This window comes from Tursiops truncatus, chromosome 4 (assembly GCF_011762595.2).
Source record: "Tursiops truncatus isolate mTurTru1 chromosome 4, mTurTru1.mat.Y, whole genome shotgun sequence".
NCBI classification, from domain to species: domain Eukaryota; kingdom Metazoa; phylum Chordata; class Mammalia; order Artiodactyla; family Delphinidae; genus Tursiops; species Tursiops truncatus.
In genome coordinates, this window is record NC_047037.1 from 97,022,923 (window position 1) to 97,042,294 (window position 19,372).

Below are 19,372 nucleotides of genomic sequence, written 5' to 3' on the forward strand. Positions count from 1 at the left end.
TTAAAGAATGAGCACTTATATGAACATAAAATTCACAAAAGAAAAAAAGGCTAAAAACCATGTAAAAAATGTTCAACCTCATTAGTAAGTAAAGGAAATGTGAATTAAACAATTGAATTAAAATTTTGGTTATCAAATTGGCAAAGATAAAGAAAAATAACATTAAATGTTGGTTTGGGTAAAGTGGGAGTATACATTGCACAAACTTTCTGGAAAATAAATTAATATTACATGTCCAGAGTTTAATACAATAAAGTTGGTCATTCACTTAGGACCTGTTTTCACCCAGGGACAAGAAAAAAACAGAAACTTCTATCTCACCCTTTAAACTGGGACATTCCAACCTATACAATTAGCTGCAACATGTCTCAGCTCAAAACAGGCCTTAGCTTCTGCTAAGTTTGAAATATGGAAAACATATAATGCAGCTCTTCTGTTTTAGTGCAAGCTTTTGGCAAGACTCTTGCAGAAGATTTCTAATTGAGAGGCAGAAACATCTGCTGTGAGGAAGGCAGCTATTGAAGGAATTCCCGGAGCAGGAGACTGAGTTTGCAGAGCTCAGTGCCATCAGTTTCCTCTTCTACTGATATCTTCTTCCTTCAGAGTAAACTCAGAGATAAGGAAGGCAGGGTCTTCCTCCTTCAATAAACTCGGGTTCAGATCTTGGCTCTGCTTCATCCGGTGAAAGTCCTTCAGGATACCCATCATGTCTGCAAAGCTGCTGGCCTGGGACAGAGAGACACAGTAGCTTTGTGTTCTGGTTTGCAAATATCAGGGCTGGCAGAACAAATCAGGAGGACTGATGGAAGCTCAGGGAGTCTACCTGGGTCTCCCCGGCGATGTCACTAACGGCGAAGGAAGTTGTAGAGTGGAATGAAGATCCAAAACAAGGTAAGCGGGGAGAGACCTTTGAACTTTCTGGAGGTAAGAAATCTGTTGTTAATGAAGCCGAAACTGCATCAGACGCCACGATTTTAGCCATCTAGCTGCGCAGGTGGCGCAGCTCATCCTGCAGCTCCGTAGGCGGCTTAGGGCCGGCAGGACTTCTTCGAGGCCAGGAGCCTCTTCTCCATCTCCTGCAGGCTGGGCCCTGAGGCATTGCGCTGCATGACAATCAGAGGGCTGGGCTTCCGGGGGCTCCTCAGGGGCCATGTATGCTCCTGACCCCGGCAGAAGGCTCTGCTTCATCTATAGCATCCAGGCGATGTGAGCCAGGGTAGGGACTCGGGGCACAGCCCTCAGACCCAGGTCAGAGATGTTGGGCAGCACCTCCAAGGATTCTGAGGGACATGGCTTCAGACACAGGTTGGTACCCATCCTCATTACACTTCGAACAGCCCCCTGCGGCTTGTTTTGCCAGACTGAGACGGTCACATTGGCTTCCATTCCCCACGTTTCAACTGGCTCCTGCACTTGAAGGACAAGGCAGCCACAGGGCAGCTCTGGGGGCTCGGGTAGGCTGGAGGCTGACTCTTTCACCTCAGGCCGTCTCAAGGAACACCAGGCTTCTCCTCCTCAGAGTCCCGCTCTGGTCTCACTCCCCTCACGGCCCCTCCTACCACAGCGGCGCCTAGACTCAACCACCCTCACTTCCCCTCCACATTTCCTTATTAACAACTCTTCCATGGTTCCAGTTGCATTAAAAATGTACCTACTGTTGCTCCACTCTCCTCACGGCAGATGCAGTAAACTTTGAAAGACTTAAGTCAGATCATGCCATTTACCCACTTAATAGCCCCGCTCTCACATCCAATAGCGCCCCATAGCACTTAGATCAGACCTAAATTTCTTTCCCGGCTTCCAGGCCCCGTATGATTCTTACTTTGCCTACCTCCCGATTTAGCCCCCTCTCCCCCTTGCCCTTTATTCTCCAGCCACACTGGCCTTCTCCTTATGGGAAACATTGTGCTCATCCCCACTTTCAGGCCTCTGCTCTTCCCGCGCCTGGAATGCTCTTCACTATTTAAATCTCAACTTACATGTCACTTCCTCAGAGAGGTTTTTCTTGACCGTCTGATCTAAAGTCAGCCACTCATTTTCATGTATCTCTAATCTAATTCTCTTTCATCGCACAGTAGCCCTTATACGTTCCCTACTTAATCATACCTTTTATTCATTCATACATTCTGTCAACACCAACCCTTCCTATCTCCCCACTCCTCCTCGAGAGCAGGGAACTTGTTTGTTTTGTTCACTGTAACATCCCTTGCAACTGGAACAAGGATGGGCACGTGGTAGTTGATCCATAAATATTTGCTGGATGCCTTGCAAATACTTTTGTACTTTTGAAACAAAACCAGACATTGTAAGTTTTGTGGACATTTTTCAAAGCTTTGATGGTTCTGATTAAAGTACATTGCTTCAATTTCAAAAAAAGAAAATCCCACAAACAAAATCACAACAACGTAAAATTATTTCAGTAGTGTGATGAGAGCTCCCCTGTCAAATCAGATGCTTTCAAAACTAGACCACCAGTCAACAGGCTCTTTGCTTTGAATTGAAGAATGTGCACCTCCCACCAATATTTTTCGTGTTGCTGAACATGTGATTTATTTACTGGGTAAGGAGCAAACCTTAGTGAAAGACTCCCCTTTCAGCTCTGAAAGTGCTGAAAACAGGGTTTCATCTTTTGAGGCTGGTTTAAAACAAACCTCTGGAATGGGGAGATGTCTTAATTGCCCCACTGAGTAGATGAGAGTTAAAGGTGTTCCTCTTGGTGTCATTCACTCTGGAACTGCAGGAACCTTAGTGGCTGGGTCTCAGTGGCCAACTATGACCGCAAGATTCTGCAGTAATGAGACCTGTTTCTATAAAATTCATGAGAAAAATCTGAATTGCTATTTATAGATATACCACACCATTTCAGAAATGATATAACATTCAGACACTCAGGCTCAAGTTTTGATATGTTCCAACATAGCCTATCCCCACCAGTTGTGAACTTCCTCCACAGCCAGGCAGGCCGCATTCTTATGATTCTTGAAGGGATGGGAAATACACATTTATTAAACACATCCTTTGGGCCAGTCTCTTTGCTAATTGTGTTATCCGTACGGTCTCGTTTAATCCTTAAAACTGTGCAACAAGTGAGTAAAGGTCATCAGAAGACAGATCCTATTCTCTCACACAATATTAAAGAAGATTGGTCAATTAGGAATCGGCAAAACAAAGGAACTGTTTATTTTTATCCCACTGACATTATCCCAGGGTTTAGTTTCAGGTTTTTCAAAGGACACTGTATTTTACTGAACTGATTCATGGCAGTTGTCTGGAGCATGGAAAATGTTCATTGATTTAACAATGTTATTAAATTGGGCACAAGATTTCCACAGGAACGTGCATTTGAGTTGTTTAGAAATGCCAGGGCTTTAGAAGGACAGTTAGGTGAGGTACCTTGAGGTTCCTGGAAGCTATTCTTACAGTCCCATGGAGTGGTGCATCTGATTTGGTTTCATTAATAATGTTTGGAGAGCCGGAGCAAGGGGTGGGCAGGCCATTTCCTTTTCTCCACCCATCCGAAGGAACGCCTTCATCCTTCAGCTGATTTTTATAAAAACTTAAGGTTGTACGTCTCAGATAAAACTAGGATTGTGAAATTCCATATCTACTGAAACAGGGTTAATCCTGAATTAATGACTAAATCCTGATAAACTAGGAGAGAGGGAAAAAATCTCCTAAGGTTGTACTAAGCCACTACTGAGGGTCTGGATTGTGGATAACTGGCCTACTTTCAAGTACATTGCAGTTAGAGAGACACTCATTTTCCTTTATTTTTTAATTTATTTTTAAAAATTTTTGGCTGTGTTGGGTCTTCGTTGCTGTGTGTGGGCTTTTCTCTAGTTGCGGTGAGCAGGGGCTACTCTTCGTTGTGGTGCGCAGGCTTCTCATTGCGGTGGCTTCTCTTGTTGTGGAGCACCGGCTCTAAGCATGCGGGCTTCAGTAGTTGTAGCACGTGGGCTCAGTAGTTGTGGCTCACAGGCTCTAGAGCGCAGGCTCAGCAGTTGTGGCACACAGGCTTAGCTGTGCCACGGCATGTGGGATCTTCCTGGACCAGGGCTCGAACCCGTGTCCCCTGCATTGGCAGGCAGATTCTTAACCACTGCGCCACTGGGGAAGCCCTCATTTTCCTTTATTTTTAAGACCCATATTATGGTTACACAGTTCAAAGAAGCCAAGTATAAATGAACTGGTAGAAGAAAGGATTGAAAAGATCTAAAGATCTAAAGTATATCTGAAATTCCTACCGTTTGGAATAAGGAAGGATGAAGTGAGAAATTAATTAACACTTCAATATGGAAATAAATTTGAGAGATAGTGACTTTAGTTTAGAAAACTGGAGAGCAGAAGTTTCAATGGTTGGAATCTAAAATTAGGTCTTCATAATGCAAGTTAAGAAGAGATAATTGAGAGGAAGAAGTCAATGAGATTTTCATTCTAGGTACATCCTCCTGACACTTTTCCCATTGCTAGAAATATATCAAACGTTTCCTAGAAGTTCCTCATCCTTGCTGAGAAATTGTAGCCCTTTTCAAATGAAACTGTTAGATAACTTTCAGACAGGATAAAATAGTAAGAATATAATGGTGATTCAAGGTGTGGTCAGAGATCTTCTAAACAACAGAGTTCAGGAAAAAGACTAAGGCTATGCTTTTATATATATTCAAGGAGAATCTTATATGGAGCCTCTTGTCAGTTATCCAGATATTTTGCATTATACAGCAATGTTTAAACTGAACCAACAAGTGCAAAGTAAGTGAATTCCTTTGTTTGGACTGACTATATTTTGACATCCTTGCATTCAATCACCTTAGCATTTGCATTATGATCCATTAGTATATTCATCCATATAATTAAATAATTGAGTAGTTGATTAATTAGACACTATACCTCATCTAAGATGACCTGTGAAGCAATTTGTTCTGGGCAAGTTTAAGAAAAATGCTTTGAGTGAGTAAAATTTGATTTGGTTTCACCTCCAGTTAAAAATGGACTTATTCTTATTGAAGACTAATTGATGATACTGATTCAGTAACAGCTAACTAATTAAAATGATGCCCCCAAATAATCATTTTATGTACCTTTGAAATAAGTGTGAAAAACTTCAAGTGTATCTTAGTAGTCACTTGTCTGTGGAATAACTTTGATGCAGAACATGGTAAAAGGAAGCAGGAAGGAGAAAAATTGTGCTGTGTGTGTTTGGGATATGGTCAATGTTCTGAATACTCCAGAATCTTCACAGAGAAAGACTGTAGCCAGACTCTTGGAGTATCAGAACATGGTTGAGCTCCATTTTTGATGGGAAAATATTGACTTCAATGTTTTTGATGATAGTTGGTTTTTATTTTTGCACTTGAATGTGATGGTTCCTCTTACCCCCATAACAATCAAACATATTGTCCATAATCCAAGGTCAAGTTGGATTTCCAGGGAGAGCCTTCACAAAAAAACTGCCCTAAATTAAGCCATAACCCAGTAGCAGTAGTAATAGTTATTACTTATTGAGGATGTCTTACTTGACAAGTTCTGTGCTAAGTATATTTACATATATATTATTTAATCCTTACCATGATTCTACAATAAAGCAATCTTCTTATATTTAAGATCCTTTAATAAAATTTTAAATTAACTCATACACACATGTATATACATTTTGAAGATAGAGCTTATGTTTTGCTCCCCTTTCTCTCCTCAGCACACAATGAATGGCTCATAATTGGTACCTAGAAAATATTTGTTGAATTAAATGAAATGTCACTTTCTGTGCTTTTCCTGAGGGAGGGGTTTTTATCGATCATTTTGTCCTTTGATGTAACTCTGAAGACACTCAGGGATGAACAGGTACTGGAAATTTTTAACCCAGCTAAGAAACGTGGATCGACTTGTCTCTGTCCTCTTGGGTCACTGAGGAAGGCTGGCATAAAGTAAGGTTGAAGGAGGATTGTGGAGGGATTGGTGGGAAGGGAAAAATATTAATTCTGGTGAAAATATCTGGATTGTAAACATAAAGAAATAAGAAAGTTGAGAGACTGTGAACTTGATAGTTTTCTGTGGAGTGTCTGAAATCTGACAGATGATGCTCTGAAGTGAGAGCACCTGCAAGACTGGGCTTATACACAAGAGAAAGGAGGGTCATGGTGGTGGGCAAACTCCCAAATGAATGCAGTCTTGCTTTCTGTGCATTTCAGATCCTGGTTTATTAGATTTTCCAGTTGGTGGTCAGACCCTTCTCCATACTGCTTTGTTCCTGATGGTCCCTGACAGTTCTTATGGCTTTGGTGTGCTGCATATAGGAGGATCATGGGATGACAGAGTCTAAGAACTGAGTCTTAGTTTTCTACCTCCAGCTTTGATTAATCCGTGGAGTCTATTGATTGAGCATCCAGTCATTCCAGGAACCATCACTGTCAAGCACAGTGTGCACATGTGGTGTCATGCAAAGCAAACTAAACAGACTCCATGCCTCGCCTCCAGGAGCTCACAACAAAAACCAGACAATAGATGGGGTGAACACAATGGGGCAAACAGACACACAGCTGTATAAACAAAGAAGTACAACAAATTAGAGAATTTTGGTATGAACTGTGAGTGCAAGTGCTCTGTCTGTGCACTGGAAATGAGGGGAAATTCTGCAAGTTGCAGAGAACTTGCTGGAGTCTGTGTGAGGGTAAGGAGCAAGCAGGTGATGGCATTGGTGGAATCATCCTCCTTCTTTCAATTAGGAGGGAAACAAAGGTATTACTCTGAAGGGGCATGTATTGCTACTTAAGTCTAGATTCTTCTAAGAGATTTGGTTATAACCAGCCTAAAGAAGGAAAGTAAAAAGTATTAAGCAGGGCATAGCCTGCCAGAGAGATTTCATAAGCCTTCTTTCCACTGGAAACCAGGCTAAAAAGAAAATAAAAACCAGAGTGTATTATAATTGTACATTCCATTCATAACCAGCTAGCATATGCCAATTGATTTTCCAAGGAAATGATTACTTTGGGTGAGTTTTTTTTTTTAATAAGGGGCAACACTTTTCGCCATTGTCTAGCACTTGCTGTCTTTGACATCTCGAACATTGTCAGGAATTAATCTAGATTTACAGAATTCAGCTGAAAGCTAATTCCCGGCAGGTCTCTACCTCAACCATCCTAGGCTGATAGGTATCTCTCTTCTATTAAATATATCCAGATAGGGAATTTAAAAACCTCCCCAGGAATCTTTTCCAGGGTTTATAAAACCTTCACTGCCAGTAAGATCTTTCGATCTAGCTTAAATTCCTTTGGTTGTAATTTAAGTTCATTTCCTCTTCTTTCCTCATTAGAGAGGAGAGCACTGCCCCCAATAGCCGTTCTTCTGAATACAGCTGTTAAACACACACCTCAGGCTTATTTCTTTCCTGGACACAAAGGATTTTTCAGATGTCATCTATTTATACTTTTTTTTTTCCCTTTGACTTCTGACTTTTTCTCAAGGTAAGATAGTCTTCTTAGATCCCTTAAAATTGTGAATTTCCATAATTGATTTCATGAGGTTCATTCTACAAATATTGACATGTCAAGATGTCCCATTTCTCTAGTTCCAATCAGGTCTTATTTATTAGGTCATAAAAATATAAAAGAAATTAGAATTTATATTTCATGTTTTCTTGGAATGGGTGAGATGATAGTCTCAGTCTATTAATGGCCACTTCCTAGCTCTTAATCCCTTGGGAAAGAATTTACCTCTAGATATTGCAATGGGTGAGGGGGAATGTCTTGTTTTTCACAACTATAAAGTGAGAAGATAGACAAAATATTTTTAAGGTTTTACGTACCTTTAATGTTCAGCAATTCCATGGCTAAGTTCTAAGTATTCTTTGGCCCAAAAGAGCAGCTATTTTCCCTTAACAACCATTATTCTTACAATAGTGGCAATCCTATGTGTGTCACTGTGTGTCATCCTATGACTGATTTCTAAAGCAAGAATCTCTAAACTCTATTTAACATTTTTCTTTACTGAGGTATTCGTATTTTAATATAAGTCCTCTTGGGTACCTACTTCTGCTTATATGATACCTTAATGCCAAAGGGTATGAGTTTTTGCATACGCTAAATCATTTTTCAGTGTATTATTGCCTGAATGTTTTTGCAAGGCCGCTGATATCATATATGACTGTTTTCATTAAATTGCTTTTAGTCCACTGGAAAGGAGCCTGTAATTCTCCATCTTCTCTATCCACGTGAATATGCTTCCCATCTTTCATTCCCTGGGGTCTTTTAAAGCACATACTAAAGCAAGCATATTGAGAAAATGATGACACATAGGGTTCTCCGTAAAAGACAGTTCTTTTATTTCAAACACTTAAGTAGCATGGAATTTTTTTTTAATTTACATTATTGAAAGAATTTTAAAAAATAGGGCACTGAAAAAAGTCCATGGCAAAAATATTTTTGGGGTGGATCTCTTTCTCCAAGTGATTATATATTGAGTAATCAGTTTACATTTCATTTCCTTTTAAACTTCTGCTGAACTTTGAATTAAGCATCAAAAGGCATATCAGGGCTAGCCACAGCACCTCCCTCACTTAAGAAACCCAGCGCCTGCTGAAATATTCTAAGGGATTTTATAAGAAAGGTGGATACTTTCTTCTGCCCTTTTGTACTTTCATGCATTAGCCTGGTTTTTCCTTGCTTGACTTGAAAACTATTCTTCATCAAACCTCATGGCTAATTAAACAAGGGAAGTCTGATTCATATTCTAGATATCAAAATTAGGATGAATATTTGTATAAACTTGAGCCACTTTTCTTCTACTACCAGGTTGTCAGCAATTTATTTTCTGCCTCAAACAGCAGATCTACGTAGATTTGCAGCATTTCCTTTGCCCTCCTGTGAGCATCATCAGGCCCCTTTCTTCTCCCTCTCAGCCCTCTCCATCTAGGCTGTGATGACAGCTTTTATACCAACTGAGCACAAAGCAAGTGCCCTGGACTCACTGGCTGGCTGACTGGACAGCTTAGCAATCAGCTGACATTTTAAACAGTTCTTTACATGTTTGTCCCATCTTGTACCACATAACTCACATTGCATGTCCCTGAGTAACATTTGCACTTTCCACCCAATAGGCGTACCTCCTGGCTTGGTGTTTGGAGTTGGTGGTACGCAAGGGGCATGGCATGACTGCACTCCCCTATCTTTAGTGCTACTCCCTAATTCTAAATGGCTCTGAGAATGCTCTCCACCATGCCTTTCATCTTTTCATCCCTTTCTTTTCATCCATCTCCCCACTCCTCCTCTCCTGCCTCTTGTTTACCTGTCTTCCCCTCCCTCATCTCTCTCACTACACTGAAATCACAAACAAAGCAGTGCTGGAAAAGTAGGGCTAAGAGAATAATGATGGGGTCTTTCCCCCCATTTGTTTTGGTTCTCTGAAATTCCTCACCATCCTTCTAAGGGTTTGACTTAAATTATCTGCTTTCCTCACCGGTTTTAATTTCAAAAACAACGACTGCCTTTTCTTAGCTTATAGTCTAGTACTAGGTTCCAGTTTTCGAACACAGCCTTTTTTAAAAATTTTCCTAATATCTTAACCACTAAGGAGTTCATTCTTCAATGATAAACCAATTCACACATGGCTCAGTGATGGAAAAGATTGTTTGAATTTAGGTTTTCTCAGGTAATTACACCAACTGACATGACACATTTATATAAAAGGCTGCTTTTTGGTGAATATAAAATTCCCTTGAGATCTCCTGCTGAAGATCTACATATCATTATTATCCTTACGTAATGTTATCACCTTGAATTCTAGAAAGAAAAATTCAGGTTAGCTGGGGGATCACCTAGGAAGTCCAGAGTAATATAGTATACATGCACAGTAAAAACTGGCATTAAGAACATGTTAAATGGAAGGTAAGTAGGATTCTGAAACTTTTTTTGTTCCACATCTTGCCACTTATCTCCTTCACTGAAAATTCTCCACCTATCATTTAATATTTGAAAAGAATATAAGATACACTCATTCTGAGATTGGGTCAGCCATGCACAAAAAGTTAACCTGCCTCTTTTGCTATAAGCTTAGCAGAGAGAGATTGACCAGGTGAATCATAGTATGGTACTGGGGAGGTACCCAAATGAGAAGTTCTGGGGCAAAAATAACAGATCCTGTTGGATCCATTCCTGATAATAACTGTCCACCCACGGGCTTTGGGTTCAGAAGGTTCAAGATAGCTTTGGTCTTAGAAACCACTGTCACAAAGATGGTCAAAAACAGGCCTGGATCTGAAAGCCATAAGTGATTATAACTCTAGCAATGTGGACTTGCAAATAAGCAAACGAATACCAAAGTTAATGTAGTTCAGAGCAAATGGTAGAACTCTGAGGACCCAGTGGGATGGAGGAAGCATGGCCCCATTGCCATTAGGATAGAATCCACATCCCTGTTACCGCACTCAGAGCCCCGTCGACCTTGGTGGCTCCTCTCTCCCCATCTCATTTCATCTGTGCTGAATTATACACAGAAAAAGGAATGACCACACTCTCTCACCTGCTGGATTTGCCATATACCCTGACTTCTAATTTGCAGGTGAACAGATCCTTCACGTCTCAGTCTGGATGCCATTTCTTCCGGAAAGCCTTGTTGTTTCCTTGAGTTTGGATTAGGTGTTCCTCATACCTTCTCGCAAATGCCCTGTACTATCTTATCAGAGCAATCAACCTTTATCAGAATTCCCTGTTGACTTGTCTGTCTTCTCTGCATGGCCCCTCTTCCTCCTCACCCAACCTGAAGGTTAGGACATTGTCCTGCTCACTGTGATATTCTGGGTGCCTGCTTCATTGTAAGGCTGTGGCGAAGAGTAAATTATTTACTCAGTGCCTATGTGGGCTAAGAACTCCTCTTGGTGTTTGAAACTTATCAGTGAACACACTCACACATTTTTACAAAATTTATATCTGCTAAAATATATATAAACTGCTTAGCATAGTGCCTGACATAAGTATTTAATAATGATAGTAATAGTAATGGTAAATAGCTAATCTTCACTGAGTGCTTACTATGTGTTTAAAAACACATTCGAAGTGTTTTTTTCATGTATTATCTTGTTTTAATCCTTACAACAAATCTCCAAATGAATACTATTATTTTTCCTACTTAGTGGATGAGGAAAGTGAGGCATAGAAATGTTAAGTGACTTGCCCACATGGTTACCAAGTTGTGAACCCAGAATTCAAACCCAGACTGTTTGACTCTTGAATCTGGTCTTTTACCTTTTTTATGTTTATTTAATATTTAATATTCTGTCAGTATTATCATCATCATTGTCAAGATGCACTCAATAAATACATGCTAAAAGAAAATGAGGGAGGATAAGAAGTCTTTTCCTAAGATGCGCCAGTGTCACTTCATGTTTATATAATGAAGCTGTGCCATTCTGGTACAATTAAGTATGCAATTGATTTTTTAAATGATTTTGGCTCATGGAGGTTCATATTATTCATCTGTCATCACATGGATTCAATAAGACTTTTCTTATCCCCCCCAAATTTTCACTTCTAAGGAGTGGACTTATTGCCGGAAATTGATGCTGCAGAAGTGGAAACCTCATTTAAAAACAGCTGTCAGTCACCTGGGAAGTCTCAGGTTGATTTTCTCCACATTTTGAAGAAAGGATTGTAGGATGGGGTTAGGAGCAGCCTATCTGCTGTCCTTTCCTGTCCTCCCTAATTAGTTCTAATTAGTTCAAAACCTCAATCAAACTTGCTGGTTTGAAGTTTTTGTATTAGCTTTTGTGGATTCACAGAAGTTAATCAAGAATGGTTAAAGAAACAAGAAAGTGTTTGTTCTCCTCTCTGCCCCCCGTCCAATCAACTGAGTGTTAACTGAATACTTTCTATGAGTTCATCCATCATAGTGTTCTTCACTGCAACTAGATAAGCCTAAGTCATGGTACTTGTCTTCAAGGGGCCATAAGTCTACTTGGGAAGATAATATACACAAGAAACAGTGGGGAGAACATCATACCAGTAATAATTGTGTTCTCCGCTGTGGGCTAGCCCTGGGGACTGTAGGAGTTCCAAAGAAAGGGAGATTCATGACGCCAGACAAGTGAGGGATTACATCACAGAAGAGATGGAAAACTAGGTCTTGCAGAGTGAATAGGAATTGGATAAATAGAGAAGAGAGGGGAGATCATTGTGCATATGGGGAAAGATTTGGCAATGGAATAAATGTTTGTGGGATTGTAAAGAGACTGGTCTGGCTAGAAGAGAAGAAACATTTTGGAGACTGATGAACAATATGTGTCCATGTAGTTAAGGGTCTCCTTGAATAATACGCAGAACAATAATAAAATATTGAGAGCTAGATGAGCTTTTAGAGAATATTTGAATTGGGCAATTCCATCCACACAAAGTGATCTCTCTCAAATTTATCACTGTTTTGTAATGCTGGGCAAGTCAAGCTCTCTGAAAACCCACTGTTAGTTAAAAAGTATCAGAACCATCACTGGAGTAGGAGAGGTTTTAAGTTATAAACCTAATTGAGACTTTGTCCTCTTCTGATGTTAGCTCATCACTAAGTTGCATGACCTTGTAAATGCTACTTGTCTTAGTTGGGCCTCAGTTTTCACATCTGTAAAGAATGAGCTGAACAATTTCATTTCTAATGACACTTTGAGTGTCTAATGACACTTTATGAGTCTTTTTGCATTTTTGCACCCATGTGATCTTTTATGATGGATAAACTAGGATGGATTTTTCAGACTAAACTCAAAACAGCCTGAATTTCTCTTAAATGGATTGTTCTAAGAGGTATCTTGGATGTGTCATACCTTTGTGTGGTCATGAACAGTCCAATCATAAGATCAAAGATTTTAAGCCTTGCCGGGCATAGGCTGAAATGGAAAATAGTGTTCAGTCAATTCCTACCTTTACATAAATGGAATGATGTTGTCGATGATAATAATATATGCTGCTTACTGAATGCTTATTTTGTGCCAGGAATTTTATATGATATATGTATATTTATATAATAGCCCTTCATGTATCTTCCATTTACTGTGAAAAACACAGAGGTTTGATGACTTTCCCAAAGTCACCTAACTCACCAGTAGCAATGCTGAGATTCAGTTCCAGGGCTGTCCATGCACAAATCTATGCCTTTTTTTTTTTTTTTTTAACTAGTAATGTCTTCTTGCTCAGTGAAGGATTCAGGGGCATATATTGCTAAAACTTAACGTAGGTGCTGGCTCCATATACAGCTGGGAAAATTTGGAGCTCATAGGAAAGGTGAAAGAATTAGGCCCCTTAGATAGGATTTTTGTATTCCCTATTATGTTTAGGCCAGAGAGTCAAATACCAAGGCTGGAATTTAAAAGGGACTGAACAATCTTATGACTAGTAATAGCATTTGTAGTCATGAGGATTGAGACAAAAGGGGAACAAACGGTAAGCTTTAAGGTCAAACATTCAGCACCAAGGGGTTAGCAAAATACTTTTCTTCCTAAGTTCAAATGTCACGCAAAGAAACGCTGAGGGTTGACTGCACCTGTGGCTTGTGCCATTGAGAGGGCTTCTGAGGGGAGGATGAGTCATCTGGTATGACAGGAAGACCACCTACTTACTATACATTTTCTGTCTGGGTCTCTATTTTTTTCAGCATTGTTGACAAGATGTGCTGACTGAAATTCTTATTATTTAATAAGCTTTCTTCTTGTGGCACCTTTTAGAGCACGCATAAAAAACTCCACTGTCATTATGATTAGAAGAAGCTATGTGTTATTTTCACAGAGTTAATGAATTTGCATTTTGGTCTAATCATTCTGACGGAATGTTTGTCCTAGAAGTAGTTTTTTCAGCGCAGCTCCCTGTGTGCTTATTCAAGAGGCTGGTCTGATGGATAAACTTTCACAGGCTGAAGGAATTCAGATAAACAGGGTGCTTCCCAACCAACATGAGAATTAGAATTCTCAGGGAAGTCTTTTGCATATGTTCATGCACCGATCAGTTGTAGTTAATAAGTCTACTAAGAGAATTATTACCCTACTCTATACCAGGCTACTTCTGGCCCTATAATTTCCAACCTATGTGTACCAGGGTATGGTATACAATGTGACACACCAGGTTTAATTTAGATTCTGAAGGGTATCACCTAATAAATAAGCAGTTTGCTGATTGCAAATTCTTCCACCTTTAGATGAAAGGGTTATACTAGTATAAAGTGTTTTTATTTTAATAAAGGCAATTTGAGAAGTGCTCCAGAGTGAATGTATAAGACCTTTTAATTCTGTCTCATAGACTCCATGAAATATGGAAATACAATAGGCTGTTCAGAGAAGCAGTCTCTAGGAATCCACTAATCTTTGCAGATTGTTCTAGAGAGTAGACAGTTTAGGTCCCCACCCTAACCCTACCTGTAGCATTCCCATTTACTAATGACTTAATCAAGTTGCTCGTTTCAGGAGCAAAGGAGGACTGCAAAATCAGAATGTAAGCCTTTGTTTATTCTTTCATTTTCTCAGATACTGAGGAGAGTTATTTTCTTTTTGCTGACAGTTTACATATCTCTGGCTCCAACAAATTTTTGCTTGTTTTGAGATACATGCAGAAAAGATTTGCATTGAAAAGCTGTCATTGCAGATGCCAAGGGCTGAAAGCATACATAGCCTCTTGTATCTCAAGAAAACAAGGAATAAAATGAGTAACAGTTAACAGGACTCATTCTACCTTCCTGAATTAGGATTATTCAGTCTCAGGAAATGGCTCTACCACCTACCCAATGGTGTAAGCCCAGTACTTCAGAGTCATTCTTGATTCTCCTCTTTCCCTTATTTCCCGTACCTAAACCATCATAAGACCTGTCAGCTCTCTCTTTAAAATGGATCACTGATATGTTCACTTCTCACTGTCTCCACTACTAGTCCAAGCCGCCATCATTTCTCATTTGTTTACTGTAACAGTCTCTTAAATGTTCTCCGTCACCACTCTTGAACTTTTGTCTGTCTTGATCTTTGCTGTACTCCCGAGCTTAAGATCATGCTCAAATATTTGTTGACTGGATGGATGAAAGGAGAGATGAATACTGGATAGATGGTTGGAAAGAGATCCCTGGGACTACTGCCAACAAACATAAAGGGAGCTGCTTACAGGTGGCCAGTAGGATGCAGATGTGCCTTTAAGTTGCAATAGCCCCAGAACAAAGGTCAGTTCCTCAGATAGATTCCATTTCCTCATTACGTCTATTGAAATTTTGGGACGCACTGGACACCTCTGTCTAGATCTCCATGAGTCATTTGTTTTCTTGAGAATCTGGAAAGTTTATGTGATTGACTTTAGAAACTGCCTCCTCTAGTCAGCTGGTCCTAATGCTTATGTTTTACTTTCATGGAGGAGGGTGCCCTTGGGGGAAAAAGAATGTCATTTTACTTTGAGGTAGGTCAGGTTTTAGGAAGTCCAGTAAAACACTAAGTCGAAAACAGATGGTCTGGATACAAAAAAAGACAGCGCCAGTTGCATTACAGCCATGACTCTGGCCCTCTAGTGGTAGATACATGTGTTTTCAGATGTGTCCAGGGAGAGAGATGTCACGGACTCCCAGTTAAAATGTGAAAGTCTGAATTTGTCATCCAAGTGTATCAGTGGTTAGACTCCCAGTTGGATGTGTTTTCCATTGCCTGATTTTAAGTGTTAACCTGGAGATACATCCAGACTGCCTTTTTCCCCTCCCCTCTCAGAGCCACAAGCTCCAGCATTCCGTTTTTCTACAGGAAACCAGCTTATGTAAAACAGCTTCTCTCCATAAGATAAATCCTCTAGTGACCAGTATGGGACAAGTTGTCTCCTCCTGTGCAACTATACACTTTGTATTTCAATGGAACACTGTTAACATTTCTTTTAATTATAATTTTTTCCCACAAATCCACTCCCAGAGCCTATAATACTCTTAAGTGGTAAGCCAAACAATGACAGTGGCAACTTTATTCAAACAACACCACTGCTCCTTGAGAGAAGGATTAAACAGGGCTCCTGGGCAGCTGTCTGGCAAGGTGCTTAGCTCACAAGAAGTTGCCCAGTGCCTAGGATCAATGACTGAAAGAATGCTTTAGAGAGAAGGCACTGAAGGTCTTAAGTCATGCAGGATGCAAGTAATTTTGCTGTAAGAGTTTATAGCTTTATTCCATAGAAGCTTATGGATTCTGTTTTAGGAGGTGCTAAACCAATTGCCATTTAACGAGCGTTAGCTTTACTGTTTTCTCTCTTCCTTAGTCCATTTCTTGAGAGAGCATCTGGCATCTAGCAAGTTCCTGGGATAGCAAACAAAGAAAAGATATGTCCTGTTCTAATTCCATCTTAAAGCTTAAAGAGGCTGTGCATGGGGCATGAGAAGATTTTTTTTTTTTTTTTTTTTTTTTTTTTGCGGTACGCGGGCCTCTCATTGCTGTGGCCTCTCCCGCCGCGGAGCACAGGCTCCGGACGCGCAGGCCCAGCGGCCACGGCCCAGGGGCCCAGCCGCTCCGCGGCATGCAGGATCCTCCCGGACCGGGGCACAAACCCACATCCCCTGCATCGGCAGGTGGACCCTCAACCACTGCGCCACCAGGGAAGCCCCTTGAGAAGATTTTGAATGGTGGAAAGTGGAAGGGATCACTCTTGGTTAAATTCAGTGTACTTTGTGATATTCATTCTGGCTCTATCCTTACTGTTTGTGTGAACTTGGGCAAGTTACTTGAATTTCTCTCTTCCTCAGTTTCTTTATCTGTAAAATGGGGACTATAAGAAGTAACTTTCAAAGCTGTAATTGGGATTAACTGGAATCATGTTTGCAAAACACACAGCAGAGGCCTGGTGCAAAACAAGGGCTCTGTGCATGTCAGCCGCTATTATCAGGGTTTTTATTCCAATTTTCTCCCTTGCTCACGTTGAACAAATTGTTCTCAGCATTGCTAGGATTTTTCTTTCTCAACATTTGTGCCACGAAGGCATCCAAAGTCTCCTACTGGGGTGACCAACTGTGCCAGTTTGCATGGAAGGATGGGCTTCCAGAGATGCTGGACCTTCAGGGCCAAAACCAGGAAAGACCTGGGCAAACCAGGCTGGGGAATCACTCTACCTTTGGAAAGATCCCATGTCTGATTCCCAGTTCCATGAGGTCTTTCTTAGGCTAGATAGTCCTTCAAAAAACAGTCAGTCTGATGCTCTTTGAAATCCACCTTGTTTCTGGAAAATCTTTAGATCTTTTCCCTTACGTCATCTCTGCAGACATAGGGCAAAAGGCAGTGCCAAGGAGAGTGGGGTTCTCTAGCCATCTTCAGCAGCTTGGTTTTGAAATCAAGACTTATAAATCATGGGCCCGGATGTCCGGCAGGCTGGAGGTGGACCATGGAAAGGAATCAGGATAAACTGAAATGACTTTTGCCATTGGCTTGGCCAGTACACCTTGCCAAGCGGTTTTTCCCTCAACTTCAAACAGATCAGTGTTATAAGGGGAAATGTACTACATATGTTACTCATGCCTTTACCTTCAGTTTGCAAAAATGCCATCTTCTCAGAGAAGTAGAGTTTCCAGGAATTGTTTGGGATCTTTTCCCTCCAAAAATTACAAATTGAATCGTCACAAATAACTCAGTTTTTCTTCACGGTTCGTGGTGGGGATAATAAGATCTGATTCTGTTTTTAGCCCCAAATGGTCCTAAGTGCATTCTCTCCTAACCTTTCAAAATTTTTTATTCCAAAGTATAACTCTGTCCCTTTCCAAAGAGTATAGATTTTCTGTTTTGTTCACTTCCACATTTACATGAATTTAATAGAGGTTGACGAAAACCTGACAGGCTCAAGGATTTTTATTAGTAGAAAGAAAGTCACAAACTGAGAGCATTACTTCTATGTATTGATAGCATCAAAATGTTTTTTCTTTTCTTTAAACCAGCCTCAGTTTGGAGACATAAATCATCATTAAGAAGGTAGTTGGGTAGAAAATATTATCCCCACGTTGCTGATTTTTTCCTAAACAACATTCTGTTAAAAAAGAACCATACTACTTAGCTTATTCTTACAATTCTCTCTATCCCATAGTCTCTCCCTCTACTCAAAAGTAAAATTCACCTGTTTTTCCATGACCTGATCAATTGCCTCTAAGCTCTGACGTGGTTTAGTTTGTCAGTGGTCTAGGACCAGACAAGCCTGAAATTCTCTGTCATTTATCAGTCAGGCCCCCCACCCCCCCACCAGGTATTAGGTCACCTCCATTTGTTTGTCTGGTGAGAATTAGCTTCCTTTTCTGAGACTGGAAGCCAGATTGGTTCAACACCAGAATAGGAACCTGGAACTGACATTGGTTTTGCAGATGTGCAAAAAAATCCCAGGAGTTTTGAAAAAAGAAAGAAAAGAGGGAAAGGGTTTTGCGAGGAGAAGAGAAAGTGTTTTCAGAAGGCTGAAAACAAAGCAATTAATCATATGGTGACTATTACACTTGTTTCTATTAAAGTGACTCACTTTCCCTGAATTTTCAGACTGTTAATTCAATTTCATTTTTATGTAACTACTGAATAACTGTCACAATTTTTTTTCTTTGCTTTCTCTTTTTTGTTGTTGTAGTTTCTCAAAGTCAGAAGGCTTTCAGATTGCTTCCTTGTCCTAAAACAGGAAAGGAAGTGATTTCATATGTGAGATAATGAAGTGAAAAATCAATGCTGGATCACTGTAAACATTTGAAATTGGAAAAAAAAGTCCAGAAGAGAGTCTTCTAATTTTCATAATAAATTGTCCAGGGCAGCCAAACTTTCTTGGGACCCCCCCCCTTCATCATTTCTGGTTTGAGGACAGATTTGCCTTTTGGTACCCAGGTAGAGTTCCAAAATGGCAAATTTCATCTCTTAGAAGTAAGGCCCTGGATTGGGGTGATAAATTACATAAGAAAATATAGTATATTTTTTCTACCTCACATTCATTCAGTTTATTAAGAAATTATGACTTAATAGCATAAGTTTCCAGGTTTTTAACAGTGTAGGCAGCTTGGGTCCTGGATGCGTACAGCCCTGATGTTAACTTTACCACTTGCCGTTTGTGACTTGTGTGACTGTGGGCTAGTTAGTTAACGTCTCTAACTCTACCGTCTTACCTATAAAATAGGAATAATAATAATAATAATAATAATAATAATAATAATAATAATAATAATATCTGTGCTTGGTACAAATGTTACCATACCTGTGCCCGGCACAAACATTATTATTGAAAGTCAACAGACTGACCATTCCTTCTGACAGTAGCTGACCAAGTAGATTAAACTCTTGGAAAGTCAGTGAAATGCTTGCATTTCCTTGGCTTCAGTTCATTCAGTGCTTTTTGGAATTTTGTTTATGGGGCACTGGAAACTTAGTTTAACAATGTCCCTTTTATTTGAACATAACTGA

General features: G+C 40.1%; 1 protein-coding gene and 1 pseudogene across 3 annotated transcripts in view; both read right to left on the reverse strand.

Moving 5' to 3' along the window:
• COL8A1 (collagen type VIII alpha 1 chain) overlaps positions 1–19,372 on the reverse strand; it is a 162,921-nt gene that overhangs the window by 66,406 nt on the left and 77,143 nt on the right. The gene's annotated exons all lie outside the window — the stretch shown is intronic.
• On the reverse strand, positions 568–1,386 carry LOC101338621 (mitochondrial fission regulator 1-like pseudogene; annotated as a pseudogene).